Source organism: Macrobrachium rosenbergii, chromosome 41 (assembly GCF_040412425.1).
Source record: "Macrobrachium rosenbergii isolate ZJJX-2024 chromosome 41, ASM4041242v1, whole genome shotgun sequence".
Lineage (NCBI taxonomy): Eukaryota > Metazoa > Arthropoda > Malacostraca > Decapoda > Palaemonidae > Macrobrachium > Macrobrachium rosenbergii.
This window is the reverse complement of record NC_089781.1, coordinates 7834397-7844396: the sequence shown is the minus strand read 5'-3', so window position 1 is coordinate 7844396 and position 10000 is coordinate 7834397. Positions and strand designations below refer to the sequence as shown.

General features: G+C 38.4%; 1 protein-coding gene across 5 annotated transcripts in view; it reads right to left on the bottom strand.

Moving 5' to 3' along the window:
• The window catches only part of DPCoAC (dephosphocoenzyme A carrier), an 86627-nt gene that overhangs the window by 32026 nt on the left and 44601 nt on the right, over nucleotides 1–10000 (bottom strand). The window contains exon 1 of one of the 5 annotated variants that reach the window (XM_067083839.1): nucleotides 8245–8562. The exons of the other annotated variants lie outside the window; for them this stretch is intronic. The gene's annotated coding sequence lies outside the window, so the exon portion shown is untranslated. Of the gene's footprint in view, nucleotides 1–8244; nucleotides 8563–10000 lie in introns of those variants that run through there. 5 annotated transcript variants of the gene reach the window in all.

Sequence of the window (10000 nt, the reverse complement as noted above, 5' to 3'; positions counted from 1 at the left end):
TTACGCCTCATCATGGTTCAGTTGCAATAAAAGTCGGAAATGTGACAAAAAGACTTCGTGGTAAGACTTTCAAACAATGTTGTACCTAATAAACGGCTTGGTTAACAAAACTCCTCATCAATATTTCATTTGCTCTACATCAACCCCGGATATTTACAGTAAATCTTTTTAATAATACACGGTTCTTTATCTTTTAACTGGACCTCTTCTATATACAACTTCATTACAATCTACCATGTTCATACCATAAATACTTTACCGTTATGTATAAATATTGCACCTGAACCGTTACGTGTTATTAAAAAAATATTCATGTTGCTTTGTTCTACTGGTTACCGGTTACGTTCTTGAGTCTTGGCCTCACTCCGTCAAAATAGACGTTGTCAAGGCCACTCCTCAAAAGGCCACACATGTTAGCCTATCTGTAGTCGTCACTAACCTCCATTTCCGTTGGTGTGACAGTCACTAAGTATGAGTGATTTTAACGTCTTCTTAAAACATTCATTGGAACCTGAATATAAGATTTAGGCCTATGAGGCCATTTAGCGCTGAAAGGAAAATTGAAAGTAAAGGATGTTATCAAGGTGTAACAGGAGGGAAACCTCGAGGTTGCACTATGAAACAATTGTTAGGAGAGGATGGAAAGTACGATGGAAGAGAGAGAATACTGTATGAATGGGAGGTATACAGTACAAGGAATGGAATAAGTTGAAACATTCATGGGACCCAATTTCTAAATTCTCTTAAGTGTCACTTCATATCTGATATTGGATTGCACACTTCGGATGCTGAGGCTCGAACATTTTCTATTTTACTTGAAGTCATCACACCACTTCCTGAAACTGAAGCTGTTAACAGCGTAACGCAGGATAGTAAATCGTTGAGAAGACCAAGGTCTAGGGGAAGACAATCGTGAACAGTAGACGAGGATGGCTGGGGCTGCAACGCGTCAAGGAAGCAGACTGCGAATACCTTTCAAGATGTAGGTCATGAAGACACGAAGGGTTGTATTTCGGCTTATGAATGAAGGACTGCTCATTTCCATTTCCTCAAAGACGAAACTTGACCCTTAATGCACTGGCCTTCTGGGCCTGGGGCCCAAGGATTCCAGGGGGACCACGCTGCCATATTGTTCATGAGAGGGCTCTTGAACCACTTAACAGAATGTGCATTTCTTGTTTAAACACTGATTAAAAAAAATAAAATTTAATTGAATGTACACAAATCCGAAAGCATAGTTTTATTAATCGTTTAAATTCTATCATTGGGCCTATGATGCTGTTATGACGACCCTGCCTTTGTTAATACGTTCACAAGGGTAGATGTTCTTCTGTTTATCACAGATGTTCAGAATATGGGAATCATAGTTTACTACTGACTACTGATAAGCTCTCTCTCTCTCTCTCTCAAACATTAAGCCAGTAAGAAAATAGGCCATGATAACGGGCATTGTCAGGGCGATGCCAATTATGGAAGAGCAGAGAGAGAGAGAGAGAGAGAGAGAGAGCCTTGTCAAAACAACAATGGTCGTTGACAATCAAGAGAGAGAAAGAGAGAGAGAGAAAACCTTGTCACAACAACGATGGTCGTTAACAATCAGAGAGAGAGAGAGAGAGAGAGAGAGAGAGAGAGAGAGAGAGAGAGAGAGAGAGCTCATCACCAGTTAATATAATGAAATGGTGTGGATCAAGTAAATCTCGTGCATACAAAACTTTCACTTTTACATTTCGTCGTCATAAAAAGAGTTTCGACCCTACAATAAGAATCGATATGCAATGAGCAAAGTCTTTCAGACATCTTATCAACTGTAATAACAAGAAAAGAAGGAAGGAAATGTCAAGTGACCAAAACCTAATCCACTTTCACCTCCTTATTACAAGGTAACCTTAAAGCCTAGACACGCGCAAGTGAAGCTTTAACACAACCAACTGTACCTATTTTTCAGTAAACTTTGAAAGACGTTCAAAACTACATAATAAACGAGGTTCTTAAAGTAATACATTTGCCGTGCCACCATAGAACAAAATCAGCAAAATCATACGAAAATATGCTGTGTTTATATCCTGAGAGAGAGAGAGAGAGAGAGAGAGAGAGAGAGAGAGAGAGAGAGAGAGAGAGAGAGAGAGAGAATCCTAACCTTGTGACGAGACCAGTTCAATGCAACGCATCTACAGTAGACACCGCTTAAAAAGTTGAGGATCTGCTCATTATACAACATAGCGTCTTTATTCACCTAGAGATAAACTGGATTTCACATCCCCCTCGAGCAAACACTTGTAATGTGTAAATGTTGCCCCCATAGAACGCACAGTAAAAAATAGCAATAATGAAATGACAACTTTACCACAGCAAATTCATTAAAGGTGTTCATAAAAGTAAATGAACAGTTTATTATTAAATTTTTTTAATATAACAGATGAAAAGAAAATGAATACATTTACCTTTGCCGCGATCCATGGACCCTTTCCCTGAATGGTGGTTGCTTCAGAAAAATGAGCAAAAGAATGCAAAGGGTGTTGTTTATATAAAAAAAAATCTACAATGATCAACAATGTATTCTGATGAATCAAGTTTGCGACTCAAAAATGTTTCGATAATGTACATGAGAAGTAAGGTTAGTTATACTTTCACTTCTATTCATATCGAATATCACTAATTTATCATCACAAGAAGCAGCAACAACTACTTCGCATTCTATCTTGGTACAAAAGGGAAAGGATCGCATAAAAGTCCTCTGACTGGCTCTTTCAGCGACGGAGTCATACTTGCAAAGGACAATTATGTAATGGAACTTTATGGAAGAAAACAATCTACACATTTTCTGCATATCTAGATACTTTCGCTGGTTATATACAATGAATCGGGCAGTATGCCAAACGCCAATTCATAACCATTTGGTTAGGGAAATTCTCTCGCAATCTTCTGTACGGTTGCCAAAATTAAATTAGAGCACATCATTGGTAGTCCAACTATCTTTCACACAAACATGTCAGACGTGCATATGATCACACACACACACAACATACACACACACACACACACACACACACACACACACAATAAAATGTGTACACACAAAAACTATTTATATTCTATATGTATATATAAATTTATATATATTTATATATATATATATAAAAAAACCAACTATATACTGTATAATAAAATGTGTACTTGAAAAACTGTTTATCATTCTCGTTGTAAGCAAGGACAAATTTCAACGAGTCGAATACTTTAATGGCTTTCATCACGGTATGAATAAAAAACAAAACCAATATTTCAAAAGCCGGTGATTGTGACAATGGCGATGCAGCTGTTTACAACAGCTGTTCACCCTAATTATAAGAGTTGAAGCTTTCCTGGGAAACAAGGTAAGTGTTTCTAACAGGTGCAATGAATAGATCTACATGTATGCATCATATTTCGTATATACAAACATCTATATATCTCTCTCTATCTGTATATATAATATATATATATACCCATAATAAAAAGGATGAAAACTGTGGCGACACAGCCGTAATGTAAAAACGCTAACGTACGAGCAAGGCTGAATAACGAGTATTTTTTAGATGGTTTGGTCATGTAGAAAGAATGACGGACGATAGGTTGGAGAAAAGTGCAATTCGAAAGTACTAGGAGAGAGAATATGACCGAGAAAGTGTCGGATAGATGGACTGAAAGAGGTGAAAGACAGAAAGTGCAGTAATATCCAGGAAGCACAAAAACTCATGAAACCTAGGGAGACGGTTACAATGTCTGTAAGGGGGTTCGACGAGCTGCTAATAAGCCTTTTGAGTAAATGTAAAAAACGGCTGACGATACGGAAGTCTGCACAGTTTGTTCATCCACGATTCAGTGCTGAAAGGTATTTACATAGATAAACGGCTCAATGTTGACTGAAAAATACTTAGAAGTGTGGATATACTGAATTCTCTTAAGAAGGAGAACTGCTGACAACTAGATCATTGCATAAGAGGAAGGTAAAATACATGGCACTGATTCAGATATGACGCATCATACAAGCAAGATACTCCCTCTAGCAAGACCCTTTCAAATTTTATAACCTGCCCCTAAAAATAACACGACCATGTGAACCGAAAGATGACGTAATGTTTACCACGGTCTGGGGAAATCTGGTCTTCGATCGGGTTTTTTTTTCGTGAGTAAATGGAAAACAGGGATATCACCTTGAGCCAACAAGACGTCTCTCTCTCTCTCTCTCTCTCTCTCTCTCTCTCTCTCTCTCTCTCTCTCTCTCTCTATATATATATATATATATATATATATATATATATATATTATATATATAATATATATATATATATAAATATTGTATATTATATATATATATATATATATATATATATATATATATATATATATATATATATATATATATATATAAATATATATATATATAAACACCCATTTTCCTTGACAGGAGTTAGGTCCAGAGAGAGAGAGAGAGAGAAGAAGAAGAAAGAGAGAGAGGAGAGATGAGAGAGAGAGAGAGAAAAAAAAAACAGGGGAATGGTCAGCATTCAACTCTTTTCACCTAACAAATTCATCAGCTCAGCCATACATCCTGTCACCAACATATTGTCATCCAAACTTTACAAGAAGCGAAAATTCTAATTCATCTTTTAAATGTACCTGTGCCCTAAATCTACATGCTGTTATTATTATTATTATTATTATTATTATTATTACTGAAAGAGCATTCCGGAGTAACAAACCTAAAGGTCACTGGCAAACCATATGAAGCTTTCATACAACAGATATATCATAGGAATGAAACGTAAATTTTTTACAGTTATTTTCTATTGTTTTTCACTCATTATTTTTAACCGAATTGTAAAATACGTTCCTACTCTTGGCACTGCTTTTCTCCAACTGTAACATATTATGCATATATATATATATATATATATATATATATATATATATATATATATATATATATATATATATATATTGACTGACTGATTGATTTATAGATTTTAGGCATACATGCCAAGTACTGGGGCCACTAAGGCCATTCAGCGCTGAAACGGAAATTGACAGTAAAAGTTTGAAAGGTGTAACAGGAGGAAAACTTCGCAGTTACCCTATGAATCAACTGTTAGGAGAGGGTGGACAGTAAGACGGAAGAAAGAGAATATGAACGGAGGTACAGTAAAAGGAATGAAGGCAGGTGCAGCTAGGGGCCGAAGGAACGCTGCAAAGTCCCTTAATGCCTAATTGCCTACATTGCACTGACGTTATGAGGTGCACTGATGTTATGTGTATGTATATATATATATATATATGTATATATGTATAAATATATATATATATATATATATATATATATATATATATATATATATATATATATGTGTATATATATATATATATATATATATATGTGTGTGTGTGTTTTACAGAGGAAGCTTGCTTTGCAACCTATCGGCCTCCATGTTTTGTTTTATTTAAATGTCTGCACACTATCACCACCACCAACAACAACAACACCAAAAATAACTATTATCAACAAAGGAAAATTAAAATGCCGTCCTCTGAAGAACTCTCGGACAGATGTATAGCACAAACTCACTTAACATACAATCGTTGCTTTCCACTCATTGCTAAAACAAGCCGCCACTATCAGCTTATCGATACAGCGCTTTTGACTAGCTATGGGCACTTAATACCACTCGAAGTAAACTTGAAACTCATCGTGAAGCTGACAAGAGGAGGTGCTACTCCAGAAGAAGTACGTAAAAAAAAGAAAGAAAAAAAAAAAGAATGCGCAACTGGATAAAGGTGTCGCTGAAAGACTGCAAAGATGTCCAGTGTCATGTTAAGAAGTAAGCTCTTCGTCTTGTTTTTGTCAGGAAATTATGTTTATCAATTCGAAGCACACTCTCCACCTCGCCTTGCTGCGTTACATAACGCGGAATCATTTTTTCCAAAAATTCTGTCTATTCCTGATGCTGGGTAAGACTTAATCACGCCAGGAGAAAACAGTGGACTAATAGTTAAAAATAGGAATGAATATAAAAAAAGAATTTTACACATGTGGCAAAATACAATGAATATATCACAAGTAGATGTAATTAAAGCGTAAGAAACCATACATATTTAGAAACAACAGCTCGCCGAAAAGACACGGGAAACATATGACGCAGTTATACAGATAATAGGTCCTCTTTAATTCGCTTCCCAGCTTCCCCTCGGTAGGACAGGGAAATAGCCTACGATTTCCACTGGGCAAACAACGCAGTTCTACACAGAGCACACTTCACTAACACTTACGAATCCATTTGGTTCAAGCTTTAAAGAACTATAAGGATGTCAAAAGAGAGAGAGAGAGAGAGAGAGAGAGAGAGAGAGAGAGAGAGAGAGAGAGAGAGAGAGTGTTGGTAATCCAATTCATCACAACCCGTTTCCCTCTTCCCCCTCTCCACTTTCTCCCGGCTTTTTATGTTATCTAAAACCGAGTTTTTAATCGATACAGAAACAAAGTTTTTGTGATACTGTAAGAGAAAAGATTGAAATCATTTTCCATACTTCCGAATTGTTGCGTGTATGAAGGTTCTAGTTCTAGTTACTTATAAATTTGGCTGAAGAAAAGTAATAAGATATACTGAAGAAAAGTAAAAACAGATACTTGACAAGAGAAAGAGAGAGAGAGAAAGAGAGGTCAAGAAATGGTCAAATACTTTGACCATCTGACCACTCAAGGTCACTCCAAGACAGGTTCTGAGAGAGAGAGAGAGAGAGAGAGAGAAATATAAAGTGCTTACTGTTTTCAACAAAACAAATCAAGACACGAGAGACGAGGACAAGGCGACTTCGCACAAACAACAACCAAAACGTAACCCATTTACTTGACGGGGTTAGTAGATATGGCCCAGACAACGGGAGGGAAAGACGGAAGGTGCCAACATAGACAAACATGAAAGGCAGCCAATAGGAAGCCGGCTTTCGGGGGCGTGACGAGCCCGGAGGTTGGGGTAAACGTCGCTCACTTTTGCATTGATTCTTTCGGCCGTCCTACACAAATCCCCCCGCCCCCCACCCCCCTTCGCCGCCCTTCTTGATAATTATAGAGCTGGATTCGTTATAGAGTCTAGCTAATGCAAGATTACTGTGTTACAAGCTTTGAAGATCTCTGAATATGTATAGTAACATTTTATCCCTGTGGGATTCTCTTCTTGGTAACGTATTACAAACGAAGAGACATTCACATACGTTGCTGGGGGATTCTCGTCTTGTTTACGTAATACAGATTAGCAGAATAACCACATATGTTGTTGTGGGAGTCTCCTTCTGGTTATGTGTTGCAAATTAACAGAAACTTGCTGCGGGAGGCTCGTCTTGGTAATGTATTACAGATGAAAAGAAATAAATCACATATGTTGCGAGATTCTCGTCTTGGTAATGTATTGCAAATTAACAGAATTAACCACATATGTCATGGGATTCCTGATTTGGTAAAGCTTTAAGAATGAAGAGAAACACTCACTTATATTGTTGTGGAATTCTCTTCTTGGTAACGAATTAAGAATGAAAAGAAATAACCACATATGCAGTTGTGGGATTCTCGTTTTGGCAATGAATTAAGAAAAAAGAGAAATCATCACATATGTGGTTGGTTCATGTTCGCAGAGCAGTGTGTAATGTCTTTAAGGAATTTCTTGGGCACCTCAGTTACCACCCTAAGGCTAAAAATATTCTACGGTGAAAATAACGCGGCGAGTTCACTGGGGACACCACCTCGTGTCGATTCTCTCTTCCGCTTCACCAAAATAAGTGAGAGAGAGAGAGAGAGAGAGAGAGAGAGAGAGAGAGAGAGAGAGAGAGAGAGAGAGAGATTATCGATGAGCACTGTGGCTTTAAGTTGACAACATGTTATGTGAGAAAAAGAAAACCACCTGAAAGTATACGAACTGAAACAGGCTGCGATAGAGGGACCAAGTTCCTCAATATCGAGAGATAATTTATATGTGACGCCGAAAAATACTCTCGACATATTCGAATATTATGTTTATTATATTATTGGCCTTGAGTCTGACTATATAAGTTCCTTGTAAAGCAAATATTATTTTTAGCCTCAACTGCAATTTCCAATGACTAGGCTAAAATCGAATAACTAATAAAAAATACACACATACAAAAAGAAGCCAAGATGAAAGAGGAAAAAAGAGGGACAACGCAAAAACTAGACGACAAAGAGCAAAATCATCATGAACTTACGTCGCTGGAGAGACAAAACGGCACGAAGGGCCTCCTACGGCGCCTTCGTCGTACGGTTTCGGAGGGGATCTCGCTTCCTCCTCTAACCTGCTGGTGCTCTCTTCCCCGTCCTTCCGGCAACAAACGCGAGGCCCGGAAGGGAATGACGCTGAGAGGACACCATGCAATTACGCTGTTGCTACCCTAACGGAGAAGTAGCAAGCACGGAAGGATACAAGCAACGCTGGCTACGTGACCTGTGCCACGGCGAGGCAGGTAGCGAGAACGACAAACAGTCCTAACAGCATCAGTGCCAAAGGGCGACTGCTTAAGTTTGTGAGTGTGAAGGAAGAGGAAAACGAGCGCGCAGAGCTACCGAACTCCGCCACAGCCTCGACCAGGGACGGATGGGGCGGGGGGTGGGGTGGGGGGTGGTTAGTATGACAGGTGGCCCTTCAACCGACCACTAGCGGGATAAGTTGCACAGCCGAGCTCGAACGATTCCGTAGCTCGGTAAGGGTGTTGCGAGAGCAGCAGACGCTTTATTATTACTATTTTTTTTAAGCTCGTGTGAACTAATGCATCATTGCCTGCTTGCACGGGGTCCTTTGAGAAAATATTCTCAATGACCTTCAAATACCAATCTTACTCTTCGTCACGTAAAATAAGAACGATAACTGAATCACTTTGTTTACGATTTTTGCTTAGCAGACGCTTGCCCAGTAACTTCGTCGGCATTAACCCTGACAGGGCACACCATATGGCAAGGTAAATGTTAATCAAAAGCACATTTAACACACACACAAAGAGAGAGAGAGAGAGAGAGAGAGAGAGTCTACAGACTTAACACGTTTTGTATTAATAAGCTCCGTGGTAACGCCACCAACAAGCAATAAAGAATTTCTCTAAATAAAAACTGCAGTAAAAAAGCAATGCAAATAATCAAAGAACATTTCAGAAATACCGAAACCCTTTTGGTAACTACACTCTTTGCATTATTATCCTTCGTATCTGGCGAAGAAAGGTACGATAAAAGAAACGGAAGGAGACAACAATATTTCTAAGTAATCTACGCATTTTTTCTACCATTCTGACCTATATCATTATCAATGATTAAAATAAACTGGAAATATGGAAATCTCCAGATCCAGCCACGCAAGTATACCAGCAAAAAAAATGTCAGCATTCCATATAATGGATATTGCTGGACCACATACTTCTTTTCCGTTTTGATAGGTCACAGATAACTCTTGGGACATTTGTTTCCATGGGAACTGGGAACTGCGCTCTCCGGTCACGGCCCAACAGTTTCAAATTTGGATGATTTGCATTCGAAGCCGTCGAAATACTTCACGGTCAAAGTCAAGAGATGGATACGAATACAGTACAAGCAATCAAAATATATAACTTTAAACCCCAAATCAACCTGAAAGCAAAGCTATAAACTTGCACACACAAAACTTTAATTTTCAGTTCCACAGCATCTTCCCGAAGGAAGCGAAAAACACATGGAGAAAAAATTTCATGATAAGATTATTCGCAAAGTCTAAACACGATATATGTCTTTTACCAAGTGTAAGCGTAATGTGTATCTAGAACAATTTGACTTCATAGTTACAGTCGTGTCCCTGTGAACCTGCAACGTCGAACAGGTTTTGAAAGATTAAGACTTCATGTATCACGGAATTACCTGAAAGATTAAGTGACTGGTACAATACATGTACATACGCTACCGGGGTCTAAGCGCTGACAGGCAGGGCAGCCGGTCGAGACTACA